This window comes from Cricetulus griseus, chromosome 2 (genome assembly GCF_003668045.3).
Source record: "Cricetulus griseus strain 17A/GY chromosome 2, alternate assembly CriGri-PICRH-1.0, whole genome shotgun sequence".
NCBI lineage: Eukaryota > Metazoa > Chordata > Mammalia > Rodentia > Cricetidae > Cricetulus > Cricetulus griseus.
In genome coordinates this window covers 67,107,141-67,120,918 of record NC_048595.1, presented here as the reverse complement: position 1 = coordinate 67,120,918, position 13,778 = coordinate 67,107,141, and the positions used below count along the sequence as shown (strand labels likewise).

Here is a 13,778-nt window from a genome sequence, read left to right as displayed (position 1 = left end):
AAAGGCAGAAATGAGCTGACAGGAAGTCAGACAAGCAACTCACGTTTTTAAAGCAGGCATTTGAAGAAGCAAAGTGACAATAGGCATATGTCACTGGATTTAAAATGTGAGTGCTATGATAGGTACTGCTACTTCACATAAGGGAAATAACTATAAAAATAGTGAGAGCAACTTTGTAATGCTAGAAACTAAGTTGGATACTTTTTATATATGAGCATGTGGTACTTATAATAATTAGTATATTCATAAATATGTGTGTATATTATTTTAAATTTTTGAAGGGTTTATGCTAAGGCTTGAGTTTAGAAATATATTCATGTAAGTCAAATACAATATCGATCAATATGTTTCCAGATCATACTCAAAAACTTTTGCCTATATATTTGCTATGATTACACTTAAATATTTTTGACACATCTTGAATCAGGAGCAGAAACCTCTTTCTGACTTTATGAAAGGGTAGAAGAAACCAGTTTAACTGCATTTTGGTTCTGATAGGAAATCAATGTGAGCAAGATTGAGAGAAAAATTCCCCAGGAACCCTGTTCATTTGAGAGCCCATGGTTTTTTTTCCAAGAACCCATGTACTCCCCGGAAATGGTATAGGCAAATCCCTTATGATTCTTGCAAGGTTAGTGTTAAGGACAGTGGGACCCTAAGGAATTATATCAGAGTACTCTGTCTTAAAATTCCTGATGTCAGGAGCATCTGTCTACATGGTTAAAGTATTATCAGGCTCCTCTGACTTCACAAGACCATCTAAATATTCTGTTCCACACATGGGTAAAAAATATGAAGCACTGGTGAGGGAATTTAGACTCATCAAGAATAACAGCAAATCTAGGTTGTAAAATGCACTCTCAAGCCTCCCCACTACACCTACAGTCCTTCACTTAGTACATCATGTCTGACTATCAAAACAGGGCTTACTAAAGAGGAAAAGAAAAGGGATTGGTTTCAAAAGCAGGAACAGGCATGAAAGTCAGAATTAGACATGGTGGTACTGTTGGCATTATCAGACTAGTATTTTCAAAAAATCCTGATAAGTAAACTATGAGCTTTAACAAAAGAAAGTAAGAGATAGAAAGGATGGGGGGGATTTGGTGGGGTGTTTTAGGCACACCCCTTTAATACCAACACTCGGGAGGCAGAGGCAGGTAGATCTCTGTCAGTTTGAAGCCAGCATGTCTAAAGTACAAGTGCCAGGATAGGCTCCAAAGCTATACAAAGAAACCCTGTCTCAAAAAAACAACAAAAAAATGGGGGGGAGAAGAAGGAGGAGGAGGAGGAGGAGGAGGAGGAGGAGGAGAAGGAGGAGGAGGAAGAAAGGATTGGGTAGAAAGTGGAAAAAAAAGAAATCAGAAATAAATGAAAATGAAAAAACAGGAAGTTTGTCAGGAAGGAATGAGAGAAGGAAAACGGCAGACAATATAAAGTGATGAGTAGTGTAAAGATATAATTTCTAAATGAACGTTAAAAGCAATACTAAAGATCAAAGAAGAAACCAAACAGAACAACAAAAAAGGGCTGTAGAGATGGCTCAGTAGATGAGAGCAATAGTTACATTTCCAGAAATGGGTCCAAGTGCCAGCACCACATGGTAGCTTATAACTGTTTGTTATCTCTAGTCTAGGGATATCTAATGCCCTTTTCTGGCTCTTTGGGGTACCAGATACACACATGGTACACAGACTTTCATTCAGTCACAATGCCCATACACATAAAATAAATAAGTAAAAAATATTTAAATATTAAAAGAAATAAAAAATATCTTTAATGGATTCATTAAAATAGCAACAGCAATTTTTCCAATAAGAAAAGTAAGACATCTGGGACATCTACAGTTGGTACAGCATGTGATGGTGGGAAGAACGGGGAAAGAAATAGGAAAAGAGAGGAGAGGGAATGACTAAAGGAATATTCCTAAAGGAATAATGACTGACATTCTCTAATGTTAACAAAAATTTAGAAAACTCAAAGGACACCAGTCAATGTGAAATCAGTGACAGAAACTGAGAAGCTTCTGTAAGTCAAAGGACACATTCAGCAAGATAAAACAGCATCCCAGAGAATGGGAAAAGATATTCACCAACCCCACATCAGACAGAGGACTGATTTCCAAAATATACAAAGAACTCAAGAAGCTAGTCACCAAAACACCAACTAACCCAATTAAAAAGTGGGATACAGAACTAAGTAGAGAATTCTCAATAAAGGAATCTAAAATGTCTGAAAGACATAAGAAAGTGCTCAGCATCCTTAGCCATCAGGAAATGCAAATCAACGCAACTCTGAGATACTATATTACTCCTGTCAGAATGGCTAAAATCAAAAACACCAGTAACAGTTTATGCTGGAGAGGATGTGGAGAAAGGGGAACACTCCTCCACTGCTGGTGGGAGTGCATACTTGTGGGGTCACTTTGGAAGTCAGTATGGTGGTTTCTCATGAAAATGGGAATCAGTCTACCTCAAAATCCAGCAATTCCACTCTTAGGCATATACCCAAAAGATGCACATTCATACAAGGACATCTTTTCCACTATGTTCATAGCAGCATTATTTGTAATAGGCCAGAACCTGGAAGCAAACTAGATGCCCCTCAACCAAAGAATGGATGGAGACAATGTGGTACATTTACCCAATTGGGGAAAAAAACAATGAAATTTTGAAGCTTGTAGGCAAATGGATAGAACTGGAAGAAACCATCCTGAGTTAGGTAGCCTAGTCACAGAAAGACAAGCATGGCATTTACTCACTCATATATGGATATTACACATAGAGCAGAGGAGCCTAAGAGAGACATAAATGGTCCCAATAGAAGGGGAAAGGGACAAGAGCTCCTGAGCAAATTGGCAGCATGGGGGGCAGAGGGGAGGGAAGTAGGATAAAGAGAAGGGAGAAGAGGAGGGGGGAGAACATGAGGGGTCAGAAAGATTGAGTCGGGGGAAGAATATAGGAGAACAAGCAAAGAGATACCTTGATACAGGGAGCCATTATAGGTTTATAGAGAAATCTGGCACTAGGGAATGTCCAGAGATCCACAAGAATGACCCCAACTAACAATCTAAGCAATAGTGAAGAGGCTACATTAAATGCCTTTTCCCTATAATGGGACTACCTTAAATGCAACCCTAGAGCCTTCATCCAGTAGCTGATGGAAGTGGAAGGAGATACCCACAGCTAAGCACTGAGACATACTCCTGGAATCTGGTTGTAGAGAGGGAGGAGTGATGAGCAAAAGGGGTCAAGACCATGCTGGAGAAACCCACATAAACAGATGACCTGACCAAATGAGAACACAGAGGCCCCAGTCATAAAGCTGGTGAACCAACATTGGGCCAAACCAAGCCCTCTGAATGTGGATACCAGTTAGGAGGTCTGGGCAATCTATGAGAACTCTGACAGTGGAACCAAAATTTATCCCTAGTGCATGAATAGACTTTGGAAGCCCATTCCCTATGGAGGGATAGTCTCTCAGCCTAGGCCTACCCCAAATATGACAGACTTTCAAGATCCCCCATGGAAGATCTCATCCTCCCTGGGGAACGAATGTGGGATGGGATGGGGGGGGTCGGTGAGGGGAATTGGAAGATGGGAGGGAGAAGAAACTGGGATTGATATCTAAAATAAGATTGATTCTAGATTAAATGAATAAAAAAAGAAATATGAGGCAGAAACAGAGAGAAGAAAAAGAGGCCCAAGAGAGGGATTCAGAGCTGTTCTCCTTAACCAGACTGAGGAGCAGTTGCTGGCTGCCAGGTCTTGGATAAACTCCAATAAAAAAAAATTGAAGCTTGCTTATAAAAAAAGAAAATAAGAAATAATATAAAAATTGACTTAGGCCAAGTATTACTGTAAAATTTTACAGTTAATAAGACTTTATCAAGAGTTACCAAGAAAAACAAGATACAAGTTACTAATACCACCAAAGACAAAGAAAGTGTCACAACTGACCTCATGAACATTAAAAAAATAGTACATGAACATTGTAAATAATTTTAAATCTAAATATTTAATGCTGTAATGTAAGTTCAGTGAATATTTTTCTTTTTCTGTGGTTTTTTTTTTCAGAATATTTGAAGAAAAAGAAAAATATTCACTGAACTTACATATCAAAAAATTAAATTATTTATAAATAAGATTTAAAAACAGAAAACTCTAGGTCCATATGGGTTCAATTGATTAATTTTACAGAATATATTGAAATGAAAGGAGTTATCAGAAGAAATAGCAGGGGAAAAATATCAACTTATTCCTAAGTCAGCAATGTTCTAATTTTAAAACCAGATAGGCATTACAAAAAATTTTTAAAAAATAAAATACATGAAAATAAGATGAACAGAGGCAATAACACCAAAACTACAGCTGACATAATGCTGGTGGTTGGATTTCCCTACTGAGACCAAGAGCAATGCAGTATGTTCCCCTCCCTTGTCTATTCAGCATTATTCTAAAAAAAAACACCTAAAGCAATACCACAGAGGATGAAATAAAAGTGTAGAGTTTTTAAAGGAAAACATTAAACAGACTGTACCACATCTTTGTAGTAAATCATAAAATCAAAAGTCCTAATTCTAGAACTAATAAGAAAATAAAACAAGATTGTAGAACACAAAGTTAATACCAATTTCCTAAACAAGAAATGAGACAGAAATTCATTTTAAAAGAAATTTACAAATTTGTAGCAAAACATCCCCAAAATAAATTCCCAGACCTGATCTGACAAAATATTTCTGAGAGCCATCTGAGAAATGATACAAAAATCTGGTGGAAAAAATCAAAGATAAGTCAGATAAAAGAAGAAACATAAAGTGTTCATGGGTAAGGAGACCCAGCGTTCTTAACATATTAGTTCCTCTACACTTTGTGAATAGATTTAATACAATCCAAAATGCAGCATAATGTTATGGGACTAGTAATAAATTGGCTGTCAAGCATACATTAAAAGACAAAATACATTTAACAGCCAATAAAATCCATTAAAACAACAAATTTAGAATACTGATACTACCTAGCTTCAAGAATTATGAAAAATAACAGCAATTAAACTGTATGAAGACTCCCTATAGAAGGCCTGACCCTCCCTGGGGAGCAGAAAGGGTATAGGATAGGTAGGGTGTTAGTTGGGGGGGGGCAGGGGAAGAGATGAGGCAGAGGGAACTGGAATTGACATGTAAAATAATCTTATTTCTAATTTAAATAAAAAATGGAGAGAAATAAAGAAAAGGTATGGTAGTGACAAAGGAATCAACAACTAGATCAATGAAACAAAATTTATTTCTATAAAAAGACCCACAGAAATATATTCAGCTGATCTTTACAAAATATGCTGAAATAACACAATGGGACAAAAAATTCATTTATTCAACTAATGGTAATAGAGATCCACATATAAAGAAACTAAGGAAGATAGATATAACAAGTATTCACAGAAATTGTCTAAGGCATTGGTTCTCAACCTATAGATAAAGACCCCTTTGGGGTTTCCATATCAGATATCAGGTATTTACATTAGAATTCATAACAGCAGCACAACTACAGTTATGAAGAAGCGATAAAATAATTTTACAGTTGGTGTCAAAACAAACAGGAATGGTATTAAAGAGTCACAGAATTAGGAAGATTAAGAACCACTGGTCAAAAGATATGATAGACTCTGATGACCTGCCATGAAGGCCTCACCCTCCCTGGGGAGCAGAAAGGATATGAGATAGGTAGGGTTTTAGTTGGGGGGAGGGTAGTAGGGAAGGAGGGGAGGGAAAGGGAACTGGGACATGTAAAACAATCTTGTTTTTTTAATTCAAATAAAAAAACATCAGAGACACAAACAAACAAAAATAACCACTGGTCAAAAGGGCTGGAGCTGAAGAGATGGCCCAATGGGTAAGAGCACTGCCTGTGACTCCCAGCACACATGGCAGTTTATAACCTTCTGTAACTCCAGTTCCTGGGGAATTCATCACCATTTTCTGACTTCTGCAAAGAGCAAGTATGCATGTGATGCACATACGTAAAGACAAAATGCACATAGTAAAATAAAATGAATATTTTATTTGTATAGAGGGATTAAAAGCAAAAAAGTAATTCACAAAACCATAAAGTGACAAAAACAATGACATAAAAGTGAACCTCACCTGCCTTGGTTATGGTTATGACATTTTTAGGTAAAACACAAGAGGTACCTTACATGTCAATAGTATTTAATATGATGAAGTTCTTCAATTAAAAAATTCTTCCTGCTCAGAGAATGGGAAGACATGCCACAGACTAGAAGAAAATATTTACAAAAGACATGTTTTATAAAGTATTGTTGTTCCAAGTACACATACTAAGGTATATAAAGGTTTCTTAGACTGTAATAATAAAAATCAAATGACCACATTTAAAAATCAACTAAAGACTTGAACAGACAACTCATGAAATGTGACATGCAAATGATTAGTAACCATGTAAATGAACTTCTGGCATTTGTTACAGTTGCAAATCATAATTTTGAGATGGCCACTGTTCATACACTGAGATGAACACATTGACATCAAGTGCCAGAAGGAAGTGAAGAAGAGAAATTTTGTCCATTGCTGAAACAGACAAAAAATTATATTTTCTATATTTTAGGGGAGTATTAGCACACTTTACATAGTCCTGGCTGTCCTGGAACTATCTACATGGACCAAGCTGGCCCCAAATTTACAGAGACCATCTTGCCTCTGCCTCACAAGTGCTAGGATTAAAGGCATGAGGCACAATGCCCAGCCCATATTCACTTTTTAAATGGTTTGTTGTTCCTTGCAAAACTAAATGTGTTAGAGAATATAGTAATTAAGCGTCTTTAATGAAACAATGGGAAAGTTTTCTCACATACGTTTTAAAAGACCTTATTACCAATTTTCAAAAATGGCCTATGATATCTCTTTTCTTGCTCAATCTTCCTGTTCCCTCATATCCTAGGGAGCCATTGTAGGTTTAAAGAGAAATCTGTCACTAAGGAAATGTCCAGAGATCTATAAGGATGAACCTCACTAATAATCCAAGCAATAGTGGAGAGGCTACCTTAAATAACCTTCCCTGATAATGAGATTGATGACTACTTTATATGCCATCCTAGAGCCTTCATCCAGTAGCTAATGGAGCAGAAGCAGAGACCCACAACTAAGCACTGAGCCAAACTCCTGGAATCCAGTTGCAAAGAGGGAGGAGTGATGAGCAAAGGGGTGATGACCAGCCTGGAGAAACCCACAGAAACAACTGACCTGAACAAAGGGGAGCTCATGGACCCCAGACTGATAGCTAGGAAACCAGAATAGAACGGATTCAGACCCCCTGAACATGGATGTCAGTTAGGAGGCCTGGGCAATCGATGGGGCCTCTGTTAGTGGGTCAGTATTCATCCCTAGTACAGGAATGGACTTTGGGAGCCCATCCCACATGGAGGGATACTCTCTCGGCCTAGACAAATGGGGGAGGGTCTAGGCCCTGCTCCAGATGATATGACAGAATTTGAAGATCCCCATGGAAGGCCTCACCCTCCTGGGTAGCAGAAAGGGGATCTGTTGTGGGGGGGCAGGGGGAGAGCAGAGGGAGAGAGAACTGGTATTGACATGGCAAAAAAGCTTGTTTCTAATTTAAATAAAAAAATCACCACAAAAAATGGCCTATAATAGGTAAATGCATAAATCAACTCCTGCAAGTTCACAGAAAGGTATGTTACTTAACAACAAAAAGAAGTCATTTATTAAGCTATGTAAAGACATACAGAAACCTTGTGTGTGTTACTAAGTGAAAACAAGTCAATCTGGACTGGTTTTCACACAGTTTTCAATTTTAAAACAACCACAAAACTGGAGATAGAAGCATCAGCAGGTGTGCAGGAGTGATTAGGCTGAGACAGCAGGATGCAGGAGTTAATTAGTTGGATGGTGCGAATAGGTGAAACACATAGTTTCTGAGGAAGTCAAAGTACTGTTATGATAGCACAATGATGGACACATGTTACCGTGCATTCACCATAGTGCCTAAATATCTTCTGAAACCTAATAGAGACCTCGACGTTTGGATGATAACCTTGCCAACATAGGTTCACTGATGATAGGACATGCATTCTGGTGCACAACTTTAGAAGAGAGGTTGTACATGGGTGGACACAGTGTATATGAGAACTCTGTGCTACCATTTGTTCCAAACTAAGGTTGATTGTTTCTAAAAGTTTAAGCCATCTCCCAAGTGAGTCACCTATCAAAAGGGCCTAATTAGCAGTGGTATATTTGGGCTTGAAATAAAATTTGTCTTATTCTAGCATTCCTTTACAATGCCATAAACTCCATCTGCACTTGGAAAATGAAAAAATGATATGGAGTAGACATCAGAGAATATTTTGTCTATCTGATTTAGGCTGTGAAGTTGTTCTAAGTAAAATAAGTTACAGGTCAGGCTGAGGGATAAAATAAATGGAAATGAATTTGAGTGTATGAGATATACATAAAGAGTTATGTATAAACACTCAAAGGAAGAAGGAAACAATCCAGTTAAAAGACTTGAAAAACCAAGGCAATTGAGAGAAGCAGTGAAGATGAAACTCACCACAAGTGTGGCTAAGTGAGAAGTGCCTAGTTTAGTGGGAGATGCAATTTAAACAGGATCCCAGAAAATTAAGAATAAGAAGGAAAAACTAATCATAATTTGAATTATCCAAAGCTATGTTAATGAGAATAATCAAGTTTCAATACCCGAAAGATTTAAAACAACAGGAAAATTTCAAAAAGGTGGGTAAAAATGATCATGTTTACAGAGAAATTAAGGGTCATGACAACACAACATCAAATCTCTCCTGAACTTGCGGTTATTTTTGCGTATCCAGTGTGTCACTAGTTATTCTTAATTTCTATTTATATAAAATAACTTTTCAAGCATCTGCCTTTGATAATTTACATAAACATTCAATTTTCTTTTTTGTATCTTTTTTATCTTAATGTCTTTTACTAAACTAATGGTGATAGATTAATGACACATACATGTGTAGATTATAGATAGATGATAGATAGATAGATGGTAGATAGATGATAAGTGAAAAAGAGATATGGTAGGTGATATGTTGATAGAGACAGTCAAAGATGGAGAAATAGAGATGTAATGAAAGAGACAGATAGATGACAGTGACACATGGAAAGATGAATGGTAGATCATTGATAGATAGGCATGACCTACAGATACATATCAGTGTTGTTTATGTACCATAATTAAGGTTCCACTAGCAAGTTTGTGTCCGTTTTACCTATACTCATCTTATTCTTTTCTCGTATTAGCTTCAATCATATGCTGTCATTGTTTACATATTTACTTTCTTTTCATATTAGAGGGCAATCTATTTCACCATTACCCTTTTAACTAGAAATCTCTATTTATGTCTACTCTTACTCATTTTCAGTATTCAGTCACTCTACAAGTTATGAAATGTGAATCTTTGGTACATGCAGAAACCATTTTTACAGTGTCTTGTCCTCATTCCACTCACTCAGGATTGCTCCATCACAACCACACTCATAAACTGCCCCAACAAGAAAACAACACCCATGCAACTTGCTGAGGTGAATTGCTGTCTGGATTCAAGAAATGTCAATATCTGCAAGTATCTGCCATATCAAGTTCTGGGTTTACTTTCCTGTCTGCTTCTTGCTTTCAAAACTCATAGGCACAGATAAGGCACAGATTTTCGCCTTGTTTTTCAAGAAACCAAAACTAGAATAGAGCCAGAGAAGCTAGGAAACAAGGAGGACTTTAAGAGAGACATACATGGTCCAGTGGAGAAGGGGAAAGGACAAGATCTCCTGAGCAAATTGGGAGCATGGGGGGAGGGGAGAAGGGAGCTAGGAGAATGAGAAGGGGAGAAGATAAGGGGTGAGGAGGGCATAAGGGAGCAGGAAGGTTGAATGGGGGGAAGAATAGAGGAGAGCAAAATAAGAGATACCATCAGAGAGGGAGCCAGTATAGGTTTAAAGAGAAACCAGGCACTAGGGAAATGTCCAGAGATATACACGGATGACCCCAACTAACAATCTAAGCAACAGAGGAGAGGCTACCTTAAATGCCCTCCCCTGATAATGTGATTGATGTCTTACTTATATGCTATCATAGAGCCTTTATCCAGTAGCTAATGGAAGTAGACCCACAGCTAAATACTGAATTGTAATCCAGTTGCAGAGAAGGATGAGTGATGAGCAAAGGGGTCAAGACCAGGCTGGTGAAACCCACAGAAACAACTGACCTGAACAAGGCAGAGCTCTTGCTCCCCAGACTGGGAAACCAGCATGGAACTGATCAAGACCCCATAAATGTGGGTGTCAGTGAGGATACCTTGGAAATATATGGGGCCCCTTGTAGTGGATCAGTACTTATCCCTAGGAGAGGAATGGACTTTGGGAGCCCATTCCACATAAAGGGATATTCTCTGAGCCTAGACACATGGAGGTGGGCCTAGGCCCTATCCCAAAGGATATGACAAACTCTGAAGACACCCCCATGGAAGGCCTCAACCTCCCTGGAGAGCAGAAAGTGTATGGAATAGGTAGGGTGTTAGTGGGGGGGGGGCAGCAGAGGAGGAGGGTAAGGAGAGGGAACTGGGATTGACATGTAAAACAATCATGTTTCTAATTTAAATGAAAATGGAGGAAAAAGAAAAAGAAACCAGGGTAGAAGCTACACTGCTAACTTTGCAAGATCATACATCTCTAGGAGAGAAGCCTGTATGACAATGAGGCTATGTTTAGTGAGTCATGATTCCAGTCATTTTTTTTAATTTATTAGAACTTTCCAATTGAAAATAACCTAACACAGATAAGTTGCACAATTTGAGCCTATCTACCTTCTGTTTCCTCCATCCAATTTCTCCTGGGGTATTCCTCCCACAACACATCAACCTCCTAAATTAATGTTCTCCTTTTGTATTTATCTATGTTTCCCCAATGATCTGATTAGTGCTGTGCATATGTACATAGATGTGAGGTTACCTGTAGGGGTATAGATAACATACAAATGGCCACACCTCCCAAGAAAAGCAACTTTCCCACCCTAGCAACCACCAACTACCAAAAGCTCCTTAGCTTGGGCTGAGGCCTCTGTAGTTCCTTCCGTATTCTTGCTGGAATTTGTAACTGGCATCATCTTGTGTATGTCTTATGTAGTTAATCCCAGGGGCTGTTTACCTTGGGCAGGAATTACCTTGGATAAGAGAAATATTTTTAGCATAGTTGTTATTTTGTCATGTTTTGCTTATCTAGTTCTTAAGTTATGAACTCTTTCTCTAAAGAATCATTGTATAGAAGAATGGCATGGATCATCTTCTCATACATGTTTCTTCTTTATTCAAACCTGGGGTTTTGAGACATTTCTGAAGAATGGTTCATCCCAGTTGTTCCATAATCTATAATGTATGTCAATACACATGCACACACACACACACACACACACACACACACACACACACACACACACACACATAATCATCAACACATACACTTTCACATACAAATATACATACACAGTAAAAGATAGATACATGCATATATATACACATTCATTCATAATATACTCATATACACATATATACACATACATATACATACACAAACACTTAGAGGTAGTTACATACATACAAATACACAAATAAAAAAACAGTGCCTCGGGAATTCTGTATTCAAACCTGGTTAGGGCATCAATGGCATCATAACAGCTTATACATGATTGTATATCACTTCACACCTAGGCATAGTTTTTCATATAGCCTCCCTTGGTCATCACAGCTCTCTACATGGGCAAGTGAGAAACCAGTATTTTCAGGCTTTAAAGATTGAGACAGAAGTGTTAATGAATAATAAAAACACGAATATGAATATATATGTACATATATACATATATAATGAGATTACTTTTTCTCCTTCCCCATAAGCAGTTGTAGTGAAGGATAAATGTCACACAATTAAAAACTCATTTATTTAATATGTGCAATTTGATAAGGTTTGCTATATGCTTAAATACACAAAACTGTCACATAAATTAAAACAATTATGATGATTAGTGTTATCAATTTGATGGAATCTATAACCTTCTAAGAGATGGGCCATTGGACATCAAGGTGGAGATTCATCTTTAGTGTTTAAATGAACTGAGAAAAACTGCCCCTGCTGGGTGACACCATTCTCAGTCTAGGATGCCAGATTATTTGAATAGAGAAACAGAACTGGTCAGCAGAAGCATTCATCACTCCTGATTCTTGGTGTGGATGATTTGACCGGCTGTTTTGTGCTCCTTCTTCCTTGATTTCCCTCTTATGATTTACTATCAACTGTGTGGGCCAGAATAAACTCTTTCTCTCTGAAGTTGTTTTTATAGGAGTATTTTTATCACAGCAAAAGAAAAAAAGAAACAAAGACAAGAATAGATTGACATATTATTCTCGTGTTCCTTCACGCCCTTTGCAACCCTCCTCCTTTGCTTTCATCTTCGGGTACTACTGGTTTGATTTCTGCAACTGCACTTTAATTGCATCATCTATGTTTCTTTCAATAAATGGAAACATGTCATTCTCTTTTCCAGATGTGTTTACTTAGAATATTACTTAGAATATTATATGTCTTCTCCAAGTATAAGTTGCTGGATATTATTTGGGTACTACAGATTTGGAGAAGACAGACACCACCCCAGATTCTGGGCATCTTGGTCTTATTAGCTCCTGCCTCTTTTACTGAAACTACAGATGATAGATGATGTTGGGAGATAACAAAATATATACAAACTGAACAGTTAACTAAAAAGGGAACTCCATGTTGAAGATTTGATGTGGTCATCAACAATCATGATGGGATGTGATTTTGCAGCAATACAGCTATTCCTCTCTATTATATGTTAGTAAACCAAATAAGCTCATTGGCTCACTAATGTAACCTGAAAGAGGATAGAATTGCAAAAACAAGAAAATATGTGGTAGGGCATGAGAAAAGAGAGAAACCTTCCCAGAAGGGAATTCATTTAAAGCCTCTTGTTAGTACAGAATCAAGGAATGCCACACAATTAACAACTACTCTATAATTTCATTTGGTTTTTCTCCCTTCCCAGCTGTAAACTTCAATTTTCTAGTAATCTCACCAAAGTCTATGTATAAGGAAAGAACCTGTACTAAATCCCTTGGTAAACACGGGCACTTTTGGTTTTACTGTCTCAGGCATTTTACTTCTGATATTACTCTATTAACCTCATTCCAGGCACCTCCGAGCCTATCTATAATCACACTTATCAGAAAAGAGGGGGAGATAGTTTCCTTAGCAACTTTTTGAGATATAACCCGAGAACCACCAAAAGAGCTACACAGATGGCTAATATTAGGGCAATGAATTACTTACTCTCCCTCCATGTGATTGTTCCCACACTTGAGTATGTCTTACTTTTCCTTACTCTCCTGGGAAGCATACAACCCTGAAGGGAGACACTGTAGCCCCGCCTCCTAGGAGCCGCTAAAGGCGTGGTCAGGGGAGTTTCAGGATGAGACATGGGGAATTCTTAAAGAGAGGACAGACATGGGAGGCTCTCTTTTTTCTGGGCTCCCTAGCCTACTGCCTGAGCACTCTCTCCGGCAGCTTGTGTTTATCTGAATAAAGACATCCTTATATCAATACAGCCCTCCTATTTTTTGTTTATCCTTCCTCTAAGCAGCTTGTCTTTCGTGCACTATACATAATGAATGAGAAAAGTTAACCCTCATACCAGTAAGTGTTGGTATTTCGAATTTTC

The 13,778-nt window shown here is 37.9% G+C and overlaps 1 long non-coding RNA gene across 1 annotated transcript in view; it reads right to left on the bottom strand.

The window, feature by feature from the left end:
- The window catches only part of LOC118238216, a 55,574-nt gene extending 42,096 nt beyond the window's left edge, over window positions 1-13,478 (bottom strand). Inside the window, exons 1-2 of the long non-coding RNA XR_004767983.1 lie at window positions 13,391-13,478; window positions 11,082-11,213 (exon numbers count right to left, since the gene is read on the bottom strand). This is a non-coding gene — a long non-coding RNA (uncharacterized LOC118238216). The remainder of the gene's footprint in view (window positions 1-11,081; window positions 11,214-13,390) is intronic.
- Between the last annotated feature and the right edge of the window lie 300 nt (window positions 13,479-13,778).